This window comes from Acomys minous, assembly GCF_964271855.1.
Source record: "Acomys minous genome assembly, chromosome: 13".
Lineage (NCBI taxonomy): Eukaryota > Metazoa > Chordata > Mammalia > Rodentia > Muridae > Acomys > Acomys minous.
In genome coordinates, this window is record NC_140495.1 from 63825084 (window position 1) to 63840057 (window position 14974).

Sequence of the window (14974 nt, forward strand, 5' to 3'; positions counted from 1 at the left end):
GTCTCCACTTCTGCCTCTCTTCATTGTGCACACATCCTTCTGCTTCTCTGCTTCTCTTTCTCTTCCATCTCTCCTCCACTTACTCATCTTAGTGGTACATGGGAACTGGGGGTGTCTGGGAGTCTCAAGAACGCATGTGGTACCAGGGAAGGATGATCTCAGGGGTGCTCTGCCTGCCCCATCCACACGATACCAGATTGGAGCTTGTTATATTTTTTTAGTGTGGGCTTTAGGGATCTAATCCCAGGTCTTCAAACGTATACAGCAATCGTTGTACAAAGCGAACCATCCCCCAAGACCTTTAAGATGTTTTAAATTTGAAATTCTCTACTTTGTTAAGCCACGCCAGTTCCTCCTGCTATATCCCTCTCTGCGTATCAGGATGATTTGCTGTCAATGTAGAGTCAGTGTAATTTGTGGCCAGAATGATGCATTGTTGTATCCTGAGACCTGTTTTGCAGATAAAAGAATGAAGACAGCTTGAGACCACTTGCTGTTGCGGGGGCGGGCAGACTGGGGGAAAACAGCAGGACCCTGGAGAGTAGCTCTGTGTTTTGTGCCCTCTGTGCAGTACACACAATGCTGATGGATGCCTCCCTCGGAGACAGGAGAGGCAATCGGTGAAGGTGACACAGAGGATGTCCCCAGCATAGTGTGGGATCCTTTAGACCAGCAGGTCTCAGCATGTGGGTTGCTGCCCCTTTGGGGGTCGAGTGAGCCTTTCACAGGAGGTCTCATAACAAATATTTCCATTGTGATTCATAACACCAGCAAAATCACAGCTATGAAGTAGCAACAAGAATAATTGCGTGGTTGGGGGTCAGGACAACACGAGGAACTGTATTAAAGAGCCGCAGCGTTAGGAAGGTTGAGAACCACTTGCCTTAGAGGGCAGGAAATAGGACCAGCTCAGAAGGATGATGTCAGGTTTGTTTGTTTGTTTGTTTGTTTTTACTGTTTCTTTTTTTCTGCCGCCTCCCCTTTCCCATTCTAATCTTCAAAAGGAGTATCATCACTTAACCATACTTTTAAAAGAAAAACGCAGAGCTCTAGTATAATTTGTGAAAGAGCACGAGTGACGAGACAACAAACGATGTTAGCTACCTGGTGCACTTACCTGTGGGCATAAGGCGAGGTGTTTACCATCCGTTAGGGACCAAACCGCTCTAGCTTGTTCTCTATGGCTCCCATTTCTAATGGGGAACTGACTGGGTCGAGGTCAGTGGTTCTCAACCTTCCTAACACTATGGCCCTTTAATGCAGTTGTTCCTGTTGGAGCGACTCCCAACCATAAAAGAATTTTCATTGCTGTTTTATGACTGTGATATTTTTACTGTTATGAATCATAATGTGAATATCCTGATATTCAGGATAGCTGATACGCAACCCCAAGGGGCCACGACCCACAGGTTGAGAACCACTAGTCTAGGTAACTCTAAACAGCTCCTGACAGGGGATCTAAGCTGTGGCACTTGTTAGTCACAATTTACCTTGGAAGGGGAAATAAAATGAAAAAATATGGCACAGTTAAGTTTGGAACACATGGTGTGATTAAATGTTATCCTTAAAAGAGACCTTCCTATAGTACTAGGTGAGGACCAGTCACAGGAAGGCAGCCTGCAGGTTCCCGTGTACCCAGGGACTCCACTGCTGTTAAATTGATGGTTTGGAACATGGAGACAGAATCTGGGGAGCTGAAATAGGCCAGCCTTGCTTCTCTCTCCAAGTATTTTGGATTTCAGCATAGTGTCTGATGGAGTAATGACATAATTAACCGGATGTCTTCAATGACCTTAAGGTAAGATGCTAAGTCCATCACACACCAAATGAGGAAACACTGTGGACTCTTAAGGTCTTACACACACAGGGCTGCCCCAGTGCCACAGTGCCATAGGAGGGACTCCTGGGGTGACAGCACTTGACAGAATGGTGACTTATACCTAACGCTTTCTCCTTTATTCACCATTAGAGTCTTGGAGAAGATCCATGTCATGTGTCATTGTTGGACAGTCCTCATGAGGAGACAAAGCCCTATAGAGCCCAGTGAATACAGAGATGCTTGGCACCTTGTACAAGGCCCTGTACCTGCCTCCAGATATTGTGCCTGGTGGAGACAGGGCTGAGATGTGGGACTACCTGGGTAGGATGGACAGATTCTGAGAGGTTCATGAGTGAGGGGAATTGGGGGCTCTCTTCACCTAGCAAAAACACTAAACCCATCACCCCCATGTCCTTCTAACAAGAATAATTTCTCATCCATCAGAGACAAGAGCTTAGGACATGGTTTCTCACCTAACAGACAGAGCACTTTGGTTTTCAGATCTTTACCCAGGATTCTCCATCATCTTTCCTGGACACACTTGGCTTGGGACGCGGTACTTGATGGCACAGTTTCCTGTGCTATTGGGGAGACTGGGAATGCGTTTGCAGTGCATCGCTCGCCTTCCCTAGCGTAAATGCTGCTTTGTTCCCCCGAAGCTGGGTCCTTCCAAGCAGCCAGAGGGCCCACACTGTAATCTTTTCTGTATGTCCTGAGGAGGAAGGAAGACAAGAACTCGGGGTCTTGCCACTAAGATGTCATCGGACATCCCAGCCACAGGGGACAGACAAGGAAGAAAGCGATTCCCTCCTGCAACAACACAAGGAAAGGTTACACAAGCGGCCTTTCTCATCAGCCTCCACTTCCAGCCCTCCCTTCTCCTGCATGCACAATCTACTTCCGTGGCTTCTGTAGGTAATGGTTAGGAACACCGTGCACCTGGTTGTCCTGGCTGCCTTCTAATTGTGATCCGTGGGTTCTGCTGAGTCTCCCAAGCTTGCAGGATGGAGTAGATTTGGGGCTTACGAAGCTTCGCACAGCTTAGTTCCAATGTCACTTCAAGGCTTTGTACCCCTTTCCTTCCCATGCAGGACAGTGATGGCTTCCTGTACTGGTGGCTAGCTACCTGAAAACTTCTGTGCCAACCCACAGGATCAACTTAGTGGTGTCCCTTCGCCCAGCTCTAATAACGACCCGCTTGCCTCCAGCCTGGATGGAGGGTCAAAGTTCAGAGAAGCCTAGCTCTCGTCTTATATATATATGACCATGGGAACTCCAAAACTCCTCCCAAGTCCCCCTCTAAGAGTTTTTCTGAGTTCCCTGGAGGTGTTGTAAATGCTCCTGTCACCTGCGTACCCTCTGCCACCGGCTGGAGGGCCTCCCGAGTGTGGCCACCGTACCTTGTTGCTCTGGGAGCCACTACATTGCCTCCTGCCCACGTATCTTGCAGACTGACTCATTTCCTCTACAATTGTTTTGTGACCTGATGCGGCTCTCAGTCGTGTGAGTGCTCTGCTGTCACTACAGAGAGACCATCCGCACAGGAACAAAAGATGACTGACAAGCTTAGAGGAGCTGACACGTGTGGGTCATTCATTTTAGTTCCCACGCTAGCCCTGTGAGTGAGGCTCACAGGGTTTTACAGGACAGGGCCACCACACCATACAAGGGAGGGTTGAGTGACTCAACTGCATTCCTACAGGTTCAAGCCCAGCACATTTTGTTCCAGAGTCCCGAGTCTCAACATCCACTGTTATTTAGCCTATTCAGCGTATGGGTCAGCTCACAGTGAAATGGCTGATGCCAGCCCCTCTGGTCCTCTACCTGCTCTACTCAGTCCCTAAAGGCACCTGGCGCATCATGGGAGCTCAGACAATGTTTAGCAAATAAGTGCATTTTCACTCCAGCCTGGCCTTTATGTCCTTAAATATTGGATCTGGAGAGGAATATTTCCTTCTTCTCTCCACATTCAGATCCCTAGCCCTGCTTAGGCTGGACTTCCAACATACGGACTGTCACTGATGTCCCCATAATTGACTTGAGTCTTCTAGCCTTGATGGTAGTAACATGATTTTTACCCACTCGTCTGTGGGGCCGTAATCTTCCAGCAATGGAAGGAAATGTCACATGTGCTGGCTACAGTCACTGTGTGATGTCCTGTCCTATCCCACCCCTCCCAGGCTCTCTCTTGCAGCCTTTGCACCAGGACCCTGGGTTCCTTTTCAGGATCTTCTTTCTTGAGAACTTCGGGCCTCTAAGCAGGTCTGGTCTCTCTAGACTTACAGCGTGGGTTTCCTTCCACCCTGGTGGTGCTGGAGCTTCTGGATCAGGTCCCCTAGTGCTAGGTGGAGATCACTATACAAGATGCTGTGCTTGCAGAATCAACCAAGACTTCTGTCCTTTCCAGCATCTCTTCCACCGCATCTCCCATCCCATCAGACAATCTTGAAGCCACCATGGGGATTTTGAGAATCTGCACAGAGGACCACAGATTGAGGAGTGCATTAGGATGGTTTGCCACCAGGTCTATAGAAAGAATGGGAACAAGTGGCAGAGATTCACCCCCCCCCATCCCCACCCATGAGAGGGCCTGTCCCCACCATGCTACAAAAGTAGAGCACCAACGTATCAGTCATTTCCAACATGTTCAAGGGAGGAGGCTTTATTTCATTTGGTTTCTCAATACAAGGTTTCTTTGTGTAGTCTTGGCTGTCCTGGACTCACTTTGCCGGGCAAGCTGGCCTCGAACTCACAGTGATCCGCCTGCCTCTGCCTCCCGAGTGCTGGGATTAAAGGCATGAGCCACCACACCTGGCTCAAGAGAGGACTACTTAAACTTATTTAACTTGTGGCTCCTTTTCATTCAATAAATTTCTATACGGCCATAGATGATTTTTTTTAGATTTACAAAACAGGTAAACAAATAAAATGTTTGTTGATCATAATTCATAGAAATTTTGTTCTAGAACCACTCTTCGGAGTACCTGTATCTTTGCCATTTGGGAAAGGCAAAAGTAAGTTTGCACAGTGAAGAGATGGATGACATTTCAGCTGTAGCTGAACAAGTGCAGCGCAGCGGGTGTGTTCTACAGGCTCACAGCGCAGCCCCTGTCTTTATGGAGCCCAGACATCTGCACCACGCACACGTTCCCGAAGGTCCAGGAATCATTGCTGAAGAAGGGGATGGAAGATTTTAAGAGCCATTGGCCATCAATAACTACAAGGGAACATCTTTTCCCCCTAGAAGTTGCACATATGAGCTCACAGTGACTGTGACAGTATTGACAAGACCTGAGCAAACTCAAGCCAGACACAGTTCCAGAGTGGAACAAGGAGACAGACATTGACTCTCACCCCCTACTTAAGGAGCTATTGGCAGCTGATGTCTACTGGGAGAGGGAGAGTCAGTTTTCTTTAAAGCTGTGGCCCCTGGTAGGTTGGCCACTCTTCAGTGGATGTTCACACAGCTAAAAGTGTACGGGCAGCACATACTGGACTTGATGCGAGGGGGAGGGCACACACACAAAGAGTGGGTGAGTAGGGGGAGGAGCCGGTGGGCCTGAGGGGCTAAAGGAGTAGGTGTGTATGATCCACTTATATTGCCCAAAATTCTCAAAGAACTAAGAATAGAAATAAAAAAAAATTAAAAATCCTCAGCAGGCAGTTTGGGATTGTGGCAAGATTTTTAAAAGTTTGTAGGGTCCTTCAAACTTAAGGAAGAAAAGACATTTTGGCTGGGTAAGGGGTCTCCTAAAGCCAGCTATTGCATGGTGAGCCAAGCGTCTTCTGGTAGCTTCCTTTGGATTCTTGAGGTGGCTTTTTAGATGTCTTTCTGAACAGAGCTGCAAGGACACAGCATGGGGGCTCCTGAATGGAGCTGACCCACCATTATTTAATAAAAGAACCTCTGGTTGGTAATGGAAAAGCCCACAGGAAGCAGATCCCAACTTCTGGGACTGCCAGGGAGAGGACCAGGGCGTGTGGACAGGGATAACCCCATCAACACCAAGATAATACATCTCTGCGATCCAGCCCTTATTTTAATTGTAACATATCTCAGAATATTTAAGAAACAAGCAAGTGCCTATCAACTATTTAAAAAATAAGTGTGGTCCCTGCTTTTCGGAACATATGGTCAAGCCTGTATAAACAGGAGGGGTGGGTTTTTTTGTTTGTTTGTTTTTTTGTTTTGTCTTGTTTTGTTCTTTTCTTTCTTTCTCTTTTTCTTTTACCAAACTTGATAATCTGGTTTATTGCTCCCTTCTGCCTTCTGGCAGTTGGGGCAGCATGCTTTGTGGTTTGTCACGGGGCACCAGATCGTTCGAGTTCATGATTTGTCACTTGGGTCTATGTGGCAGAAGAAGTGGATTACAAGAAACACATGTTTAAGAAATTTAGGAAGGAGCAAGGAAGTGGCTATGATCATTGGCTAATTGGTTTGTCAGGCCAAAATTGCCTTTCGGCTCTCACCACAGCCCCATCGCCAGTTCTTAAGTAGCCTTGAGGTTGCTGTGTGGACGGCTGTGAGGAATGTCTGGTTTTCGGAGGCTAGGATTTCTCTCCCCTTGCTTGGCCCCCACCCCCACCCCTTTGGCTACCTAGGATCTTATTGGGGGAAAAAATCACAACCAGAAAGAAAACAGCTTCCAAGATCCATGGTGAGCTTGTCGGGTAAGAATCAGGTTACTGCGGCCTGTGGCTCTTGAGCTCACTCCGAGGAGAACCCAAGTTGCTTTGGTGACGCCCAGACTAGTTTGCCTAAATTACCCATCAAGGATTGATTTACCAGAAAGTACAAGGTAGGGATGAACTAAAGACTCGGGTTTAAAAAAAAAAAAACATGGGGCAGGCGATGTACGCCTTGGGCCTTGCCAGTAATTAAGTCTATAGCAGGCTGCCCCCACAGAGGTGGGGAAAGTGAACGATTTTGTAGGCAGGTTATCCATGCATCTCAAACAAGTGGTTCAGGGCTATGTGAAGCTAACACGATGAGTCTGCACAGGAGCCTCTGCGGAAGAGTAAAGACAGGCCCTGAGCCAGCTGCCTTCACTTCATAAAGTAAACAGCAGGGCGGTGAGAAAAGACCCACCCTGGAGCCACGGCTCGCTAGCGCTTGCTGCGCTGCGTGCTGGACCAGAAAACCTTTGAAGAATTGATCAATTCTTTGATGACACGCTTTCCTTCTGTGTTTACCCAGATGTACCTTCTATACTCCTCCTGCTGTGAAGGCTTTCATTATTACAGGGGTGAGTCACAAAAAAACCCAAATTTTGCATCGTGATCAAACACATCCCATTTTCCACTGTGGCATACAAAAAAAAAAAAAAATCAGCCATCTTAAGAATTTCCACTAAGCTGGGGAACCAGCACACCCAGAGGGGGTAAAGCTAGAGTTGCAGAATGTTTGAAAAGAAACTTCAACCTTAGCCAGTGTCACAAATAATGTCACTAAGCAAAGAGAGCCCACTGTATCAGCTTTGGAGATTTATTCACTAGTTTTTGTATTACTGCCTTTGTTTCGTAAACTTAGAAGATATTTGTTTTACAGATTCAATTTGTGTGCATGTGTCTGTCTCTGTGTGTATGTGTATCTCTCTCTCTCTCTCTGTGTGTGTGTGTGTGTGTGTGTGTGTGTGTGTGTGTGTGTGTGCATGCGTGCATGCTTGTTGACAGGTTAAAAGAAGGGATAATTTACAGGTGGTTGTGAGATGCTTGCTGGGTGCTGGGAACTGAACTCAGGTCCCCAGGAAGAACAGCAAGCACCCCTAACCACTGGGTCACCTCTCTAGCCCCCCCACAAAATATTTTAATATTACACTTAAAACAATGATGCTGACCTTTTGTCCAATGGCTAGCTTGCCACATTTGAAGCCATCTCTATAAGGAGGTTCTTTGATGCTCATCATCTTCTTTGAGGTAGGCTGGGTGTTGCCAGGAGTTAACTTGTCTTATTGTCAATGAATCCTTAAAGTAATAAAAACATTTTAAATGCCATATTCTGCATTTAAACTCTGTCTCTGGAGTTTTTGAAGGCCTTGTCTATTTGGCCTAGACAGGGTAAGCAAGCCCTCAATAGTTCCTGCCTCACAAGCATGTCTGTCAGATATATTGGGCCAGAGGCTGAAGAAGATGCTCCAACGTTATAAAGCGTTTTGGGTGACTATTCAGGTAGAAAACTGTCTTTGTCATCTTTTCATTTGGAAAGCTACTAACCTGCACTCCTGGCATACTCAGGGAATCAAGTTTATTCCTTCTCAAGTCTCTGAAGGAGTTGAAGATCAGGTAGCTTAGTTTTACAATGAAGCTTAATTGTTTAGGGTTTAAGATGTTTTTAGGTATGGATAGGTGTTCTAAGTTGATAATGACAAGATGTGATGGAGATTGATTTTCATTCAGAAATTTAGACGCACCAAGATAGGAAAGATGTCTTCTTCAAGGCTCTCAAATACAAATAGCCAAAACACTAAGAATGCAACATCTATATAATTCCTGATTGTGTCATGGTTCTTCTTGCCAGAGGTAATCTATTGTGTATATGTGTAATAATATAAATGTATATGGACAAAAATAAAATAGTTTAAAAAAAAAACAATGATGTGGAGACTCACAGCTAAACATTGGGTGAAGCACGGGGAGTCTTGTGGAAAAGTGGGGGGAAGGATAGAAGAAGGACTTGGAGTTGAAAATAGCTTTACAAGATGACCAACAGAGCCAACTAACCAGGGCCCAGAGGGCACTGTGGTGTCTGAAGGACCAACCAAAGACCATGCATAGATTGGACGTATGTTCTCTACAAAGATGTAGCCAATGGGCAGCTCAGGCTTCATGTGGGTCCCCTAGTAAGGTGTGGGGGGGGGGGGAACTGTCTCTGGCATGGACTCTGTTGCCTGCACTTCGATCACTTCCCCCTGACAGGACTGCCTTGCCAGGTCACAAGGAAAGAAGATGAACTCCATCTTGAAGTGACTTGGTGAGCTGGAATGGGTGGGGGTGGGGGACTCCCCTTCTCTGAGGAATAAGGGAGGGGGCGTGGGGGAAGAAAGGATCAGATTGGGAGGAGAGGAAAGAGGGGCTTACACCCAGGATGTAAAGTTAATAAATATACAAACTTTTTTAAAATGTCATTTTTTTTATTGTTTGTGGGCATGTGTGTGTGGTATGTGATGTGTTCACCTGAGAGGTGGCTGTACAAGCTAGTGCACGCACACGCAGAGGTCAGGGGAGGATATGGAGTGCCTTCCTCTGTCACTCTGTGCCTAGTTGCCCTGAGTATGGGCTTCTCACCAAAACCAGAAGCTATCATATCTGCTAGCCTAGACGGCTCCCAGGTTTCTGCCATTCTCCTGCCTCTACCCACTGCAGTGCTGGCATGACATGTGCCTTCGGCCACATCTGGCATTTTTACCTGGCTATTGGGGATTTGAAAACAGGTCTTCATGATGGCACAAATACTCTCACCCTCTGAGCCATTTCTTTAGCTCCCTAACAATTCTTTTTCAAAATAGGGATTTAATTTTTTTTTATTTATATGCATGCGTCTATGTGCATGCAAGTGAATGCCACACGTGTGCAGGTGGCCTTGGAGTTTCAGGTGGTTGTGAGCTGCCCAGGTGGGTGGTAGGAAGCAAATTCAGATCCTATGGGCATACAGCCAGTGCCATAAGCACTGGCCATCTCCCCAGCACCAGCTACGTCTTCTTAAGAACATTAGACATTAGTTAAATGTACGTACCACCAGTTGCTCACACTTGCGAGATGAATGAATTCTAAATTAGAGAAGTAGGAATTAATGAGGTGTTTTCCTATTTGCTTTTCGGATGTGTCGAGCAAATGGATAACTCCCAAACCATCCTGAGCTGGGAAAATCCATCTAAGATCTTTGAGCTGACACACGAAGTAGGGATGTCTTTCTCCAGCAATTGCCAGGGTTGATAGAGTTAAGAGGAGAGCCAGAGGAGATTTCCTGAGTCTTGAATGTTAATATGTACTGCATTAGTCCTGAGATGGGTAGGGGCCTTCATAACAGAATAGAAGCCATGCCAAAATCTGGTATCTTAAAGCAGTAATGCAGACCCCAGCCTTCTGATTAAATTCCTCAGATATTAAAATTTGGTTTGACCTAAATTCGAAGTGACTCGATGTTTTACTTTCCTGTTAATTTCAGGGAAGTCCATACTGAGGCAGAGGAACTGCATCGAAATATCTCTCTTGGAAAGGCACTCATACAAAAAAAAAGAGAAATGCATTGAGTACTAAAAGTTTCCATCTGAGGAAATGACCAAAACAAGTTGGGTTCAAGCAGCAACAACAACAGAAAAATAAAATTAGAAGATTCTGTAATTAGACCTCAACATGGAAATATGTTCTAAATAGTTCTGGTAATTGTGAAATAAAGAACAGAAATTGTCGAAATTATTCCACTTTTCTCCCCCCATCCCGGGGAGCTGGTTTTCAGTTTCTTTCCCTGTGCTCATTAGCATCCTAGAGTGGGAGTGCTGGGAGAGTCATTAGCTGGGGCCTAGGCTGGAGGGGCACTGTGGCTGCCTGGCATTTGGAGTCTGTTAGTGGCAGAGACAGGCCTGAAAACCAGCTCCAGCTTCCACTGAGCCACCATCCAGCAGAGCGGGTGTGGACAGGGTTAGTGGATGCCTCCAAAGTCTTACTGGCTTATGCCTGTTGAGTTTTTCCTTGGAACCAAATTGATTCAAAACCATTCATCTTCCCCCTGTGTGTCTTTTCTCAAGATGCCCTTTCAGTCAGATTTCCTGGATCTGAGAAGGAAATTCTAAAAGAAAGGAGAGAGAGAGAGAGAGAGAGAGAGAGAGAGAGAGAGAGAGAGAGAGAGAAACAGACAGAGACCGAGAGAAACAGAGACAGAGACAGAGACAGAGACAGAGACAGAGACAGAGACAGAGACAGAGACAGAGACTGAGAGGCTTTACCCCTTAGTAAATCCCACCCCAACTCTAAAATTAGTTGGTTGTTGTTGCTGCTACTGCTACTATATTAGAGACAAGCTCTCTCCCTGGCCTTGAGCTTGTCAAGTAGGTAGACCAGTTAATCCACTAAACCCAGAGATTCCCTGTTTCTCTCTCCAGGCTCTTGGATTCCAAGTACATGCAATCATTCTCAGCTTTTATTTGAGGGATTGAGGGGCTCAAACTCAGGCCCTCAACCTTGTCTGATAGCTACAGGACCTACTAAGCTCAGTTCTCCAAAATAAATTTTTGTAGAAGAAGTGATTCACTAGGTAGACAAAGAGAGTGATGCCAAGTTAAAGTGGAGTGGGTTCGGATTCACAGTGACCTAGGACAGCTGCCTAACCCATTAGGTCTAAGCATGGTTCTGATTAGCATCAGTGAGAAGGACAAGTAGGTGTGGTCTAGTTAAGGCAGACTCCTGCAGGCCTGGAGAGCAGAAAGGCTGTGGTAGAAATCTGGAGAAAATATCTCCACACTGCATTCTAGGGAACTCTGGACACCACGCTTCCAATGGAGGGCTAAGATGCTGCACGGGGGATACTGTCCTGCCAACCTCACGGCTTTGGAAGGTCGAACAGCTTGACCAAAGTCAAGTGAAAGCTTGTCAAAGTGTGTGAAGCTCTTCTCCGATTATCCCATTTCACACTGACGTGCCATTAATGACCCCACAAACTCCTAGACACGCTAATCAGGTCGCGTCCTTCCAGGCCCACAGAGAATCACATTCGCCAGCCTGCTGCTGCTCACAGTCAACTTCAGGCTTCCTGTCTGCTTCCCGCCGCTTCCACAGATGGCGCTTTGGTCCCTGTGTGCACCTGCTGTTGTCTGAGCTCCTCTGGCAACTTCTGCCTTTAAACATTTGCTCCAAACTGTACTACTTATAAAGAGCCCTTGGGACTCTTTAAGTTCCATGTTGTTCTAGGACCAGTGGGAATTCAGGAAATGCTCACTTCCGAATACTTGAGACTTGTGGGGACTTGAGTCTTCCGTGGTGATCTTTGAGGTTCTCTTTCTTATAAAGTCTTTTACTGTTGTACTGAAGGTCCATTTCTTATTAGTCTTTTTCGCCATTCATGGTTTTCAATGGCAGGTGGTGAGTATTTTCTTACAAAGGGGTGAAGGGATGAAGAAGGGTGAAGGGCTGAGAAGCCCCACCTCCTCGGGGACCGTGGAACCTACATGCATAAACTTCGCTAACAGCATGTCTCCAGCCGCAGCTCTCCACTTGGATGTTAATGTCTGGGCAAATTTGATATTTACTCCCATATCTCAGAGTATTTAGGACTGTGGAGAACCTGTGTCCTTGGGTATTGTCCCAATGAAAGAAGGCGGTGTAGGATTCCTGGAGCTCCATCTCTGCTCTACCTGGTGAACAGAAGAGTCTAGATAGACTTTAACCTCTGGGGCACTCTCAGTATTCTCCACAGCTGGATTCCTGAACTTTCTAGTTTCAAAGAGCAAAAGACCCAGAACAGTCTCAGCGATGTGTTCTTTCTAATCACTGTCAAGTGACTGGTCCCACAAAGCAGTAGCAATAGCTCTAAGTATGTGTGTGTGTGTGTGTGTGTGTGTGTGTGTGTGTGTGTGTGCGAGCGCGCGTGCGCATGCATGTGTGCATGTGTGTGTATGTGTTTGTGCATGTGTGCGTGTGTGTGTGTATGTGTGTGTGCATGTGAAAAGGACTCATGGGAATTATAATCTTTTTAACTAGAACCTGACAATGTGGCAGAGGCTGAGAGGTGACAAGATTGTCATTGAAACCTGCACCATGAATTAGAACATAGTAGTATGTGAGTGTCCCAGTTTCTTTAGAGCATCAAGGGAGGGGGAAGATGACTTGGTCCACTTTGTTGCTGTGGCATACTGGGAAATCATAAAGAAAATAGCATCTCTTACCATTCTAGAGCTTACAAAGGCCAAGATAGAGGGGATGTATCTGGTGCCAGGCACACCACGTGAAATAAAGCACAGCAAAAGGACCGGATCTTATATCATGGCCTCTCCCTCATCAACTCATTCATCTATTCATCCATTGCTCTATGATCCCAAAGATCCTGTCCCCAATTACCAACAACACCATGTGACTTTGAATAGTTAATTTCCAACATACAATCGCTGAGGGCTAGACACTCAAGTCATGGGAAAGAAAAAGGGGACTGTGTCAAGTCAGCCGGGGCCCATCAGACATGGCTTAGGAGCCAAACTTTAGGCCACAGGGAAGGCAAACCAGTGCAATGGTCTGAGTCCAGGCAGGGGCGGCAAATGGTTTCACCTCTTGGGTGAAAATAGCACTTCCTGGAGTGCTATTTTCATTGCTTATAAAATGTGGGTATGGCCTGCCTGAATATATCATAAAGATAAAAATATATGATATTTATGAAAATACTTTTTGTGGCAAAATGACTAATGGATTTGGCAAAGTATTGGTCCTATTTTTTTTTTTTAAATGAAGCAATAGGTTCTAACTGTACAGCCATGACTGTGATGTGGTTCTCGAATGGGAATCTTGACCACACAATTTTAAAACTGGTGTATAATTATGAAAAACAAAACGAAACACCTGTCAGGGGCTGAAGAGCTCAGGCACCTGTTGGCAATGCTTACTGTTCTTACAGAGGACCTAAGCCCAGTTCCCAGAACTTACGTCAGGCAGCTCACCACTGCCTGGAAGTCTAGCTCCAGGAAATCTAATTTTGATTCCCTCTTCTGGTCACCAGAGACACTGGCACTTTGTGCACATGCCCACCTGCAGATATACACATGTACACATAAACACAAAACAAAACAAAACAAACAAAAAAACCCTGGCTATCACAGTGAGCCGGCATCCATACACTTTCCGCACAATTGTTGAGAATGTTGCTCGACCCGCCCAGAAAATTCACCAGGAGAAGGGTCTGGCCCTTAACGAGCTTATTTGCAGGACGGCTTCCCACAACAGGCTGATGGACTAGATAGGAAAGGAATCAACAGCACAATAATGTGTTTTATCAATTTACGAGCAAGTTCTCAACCCAGCTCCCTCATGTTACAACTGGAGGAATCCTGTCAGCACAGGTGCATACAGTTTCTGATGACATACGACCAACTTCTGTCTTGCTCAACACTCTAAGAAAACAGCTTAGAGAAATACACTCAGGGTCTGTTTATGAAATATCCAAATAGCGAGGTGCTTAGGAGGGAAATTAATATTGAACAATAGGAACGGGGCTTTAAAACGCTATTATTTAGCTAATGTTGAGGCTTTGACAATAAACACTGTTTGTCTCACGGTGAGCTTTCAGAACAGTGCTATCCAAGCGTCCAAATCACAAACACACCCTCCCCTCTGTCTTGGCTTACTGAGCTTCTCGCAATATTTTGCTTCCCTGGCACAGAACCAGCACCCGTAGGCGCAGAACAGAGACGGAGCCGTCCTTCTCAAAGCCCAAACTGTAAAATTAACAGAGGAATAAAAAACAGCTGGCGAAACATGATCGCTGTGATTCCGAGCCCAGGAACCTGAAAAGATAGTTTACTGTAGAAGACAAACAAAATCTGTGTTCGGTTTGATCCAGCGCGGCATCCACCGTCAGGAAACCGTCCGCTCACATTTACAGAGCCCTCAGCTTGGGGCAGGCTGTACAGCCGCCATAAACAAAGGAGAAGAAAGGATCGCTTTCCACCTTAATTTGACAGTAAACAGTACTAATTTGACTCCGTAGCTGTTTATTGATATGTGGTGGTGAGGGTGAGTGTGGGGGCATTGCTACTCACTAGAAAGAACAGTAGCCAGTGTGTTGCGGCAGGCTCGCTCAGAAGATGGCAGGAGGCCGGCTGTCACACAATGTAAATTACCGATCACGTGGTTTCCATCTGGCAGCAGGACCGGCCACGGGAGCCCCAGGTCTTCAGCTCCTAGAGACGGTTCTCCGTAGTGGCTTCATCCGGATTTGTCTTAGGAACTGCCAATGGCCTCCCTGTCAATCATTTATCGTTTTACAGAAAGCAGAGCCGGCCCGAGGCAAGATTCTTTATCCACTCCTTCGCTGACTTATTTTTACAAATGTTTGGTAAGTGCTACCATGGGCCAAGAGCTGAGCAATGGATTGGAGGTAAAAAGATGAGGATTAGCCGTGCCTCTGTGATCTTCACATCTGAGCTAAACGGAGAGCTTACACATAGACAACGATGA

At 46.2% G+C, this 14974-nt stretch overlaps 1 long non-coding RNA gene across 1 annotated transcript; it reads right to left on the reverse strand.

Moving 5' to 3' along the window:
- Positions 1-4004: 4004 nt before the first annotated feature.
- On the reverse strand, positions 4005-14672 carry LOC311580645. The gene is made up of 3 exons (XR_014773536.1): positions 14557-14672; positions 7657-7783; positions 4005-4292 (listed from the first exon to the last, which is right to left on the reverse strand). It is a non-coding gene; the product is annotated as an uncharacterized lncRNA (long non-coding RNA).
- Positions 14673-14974: the final 302 nt, after the last annotated feature.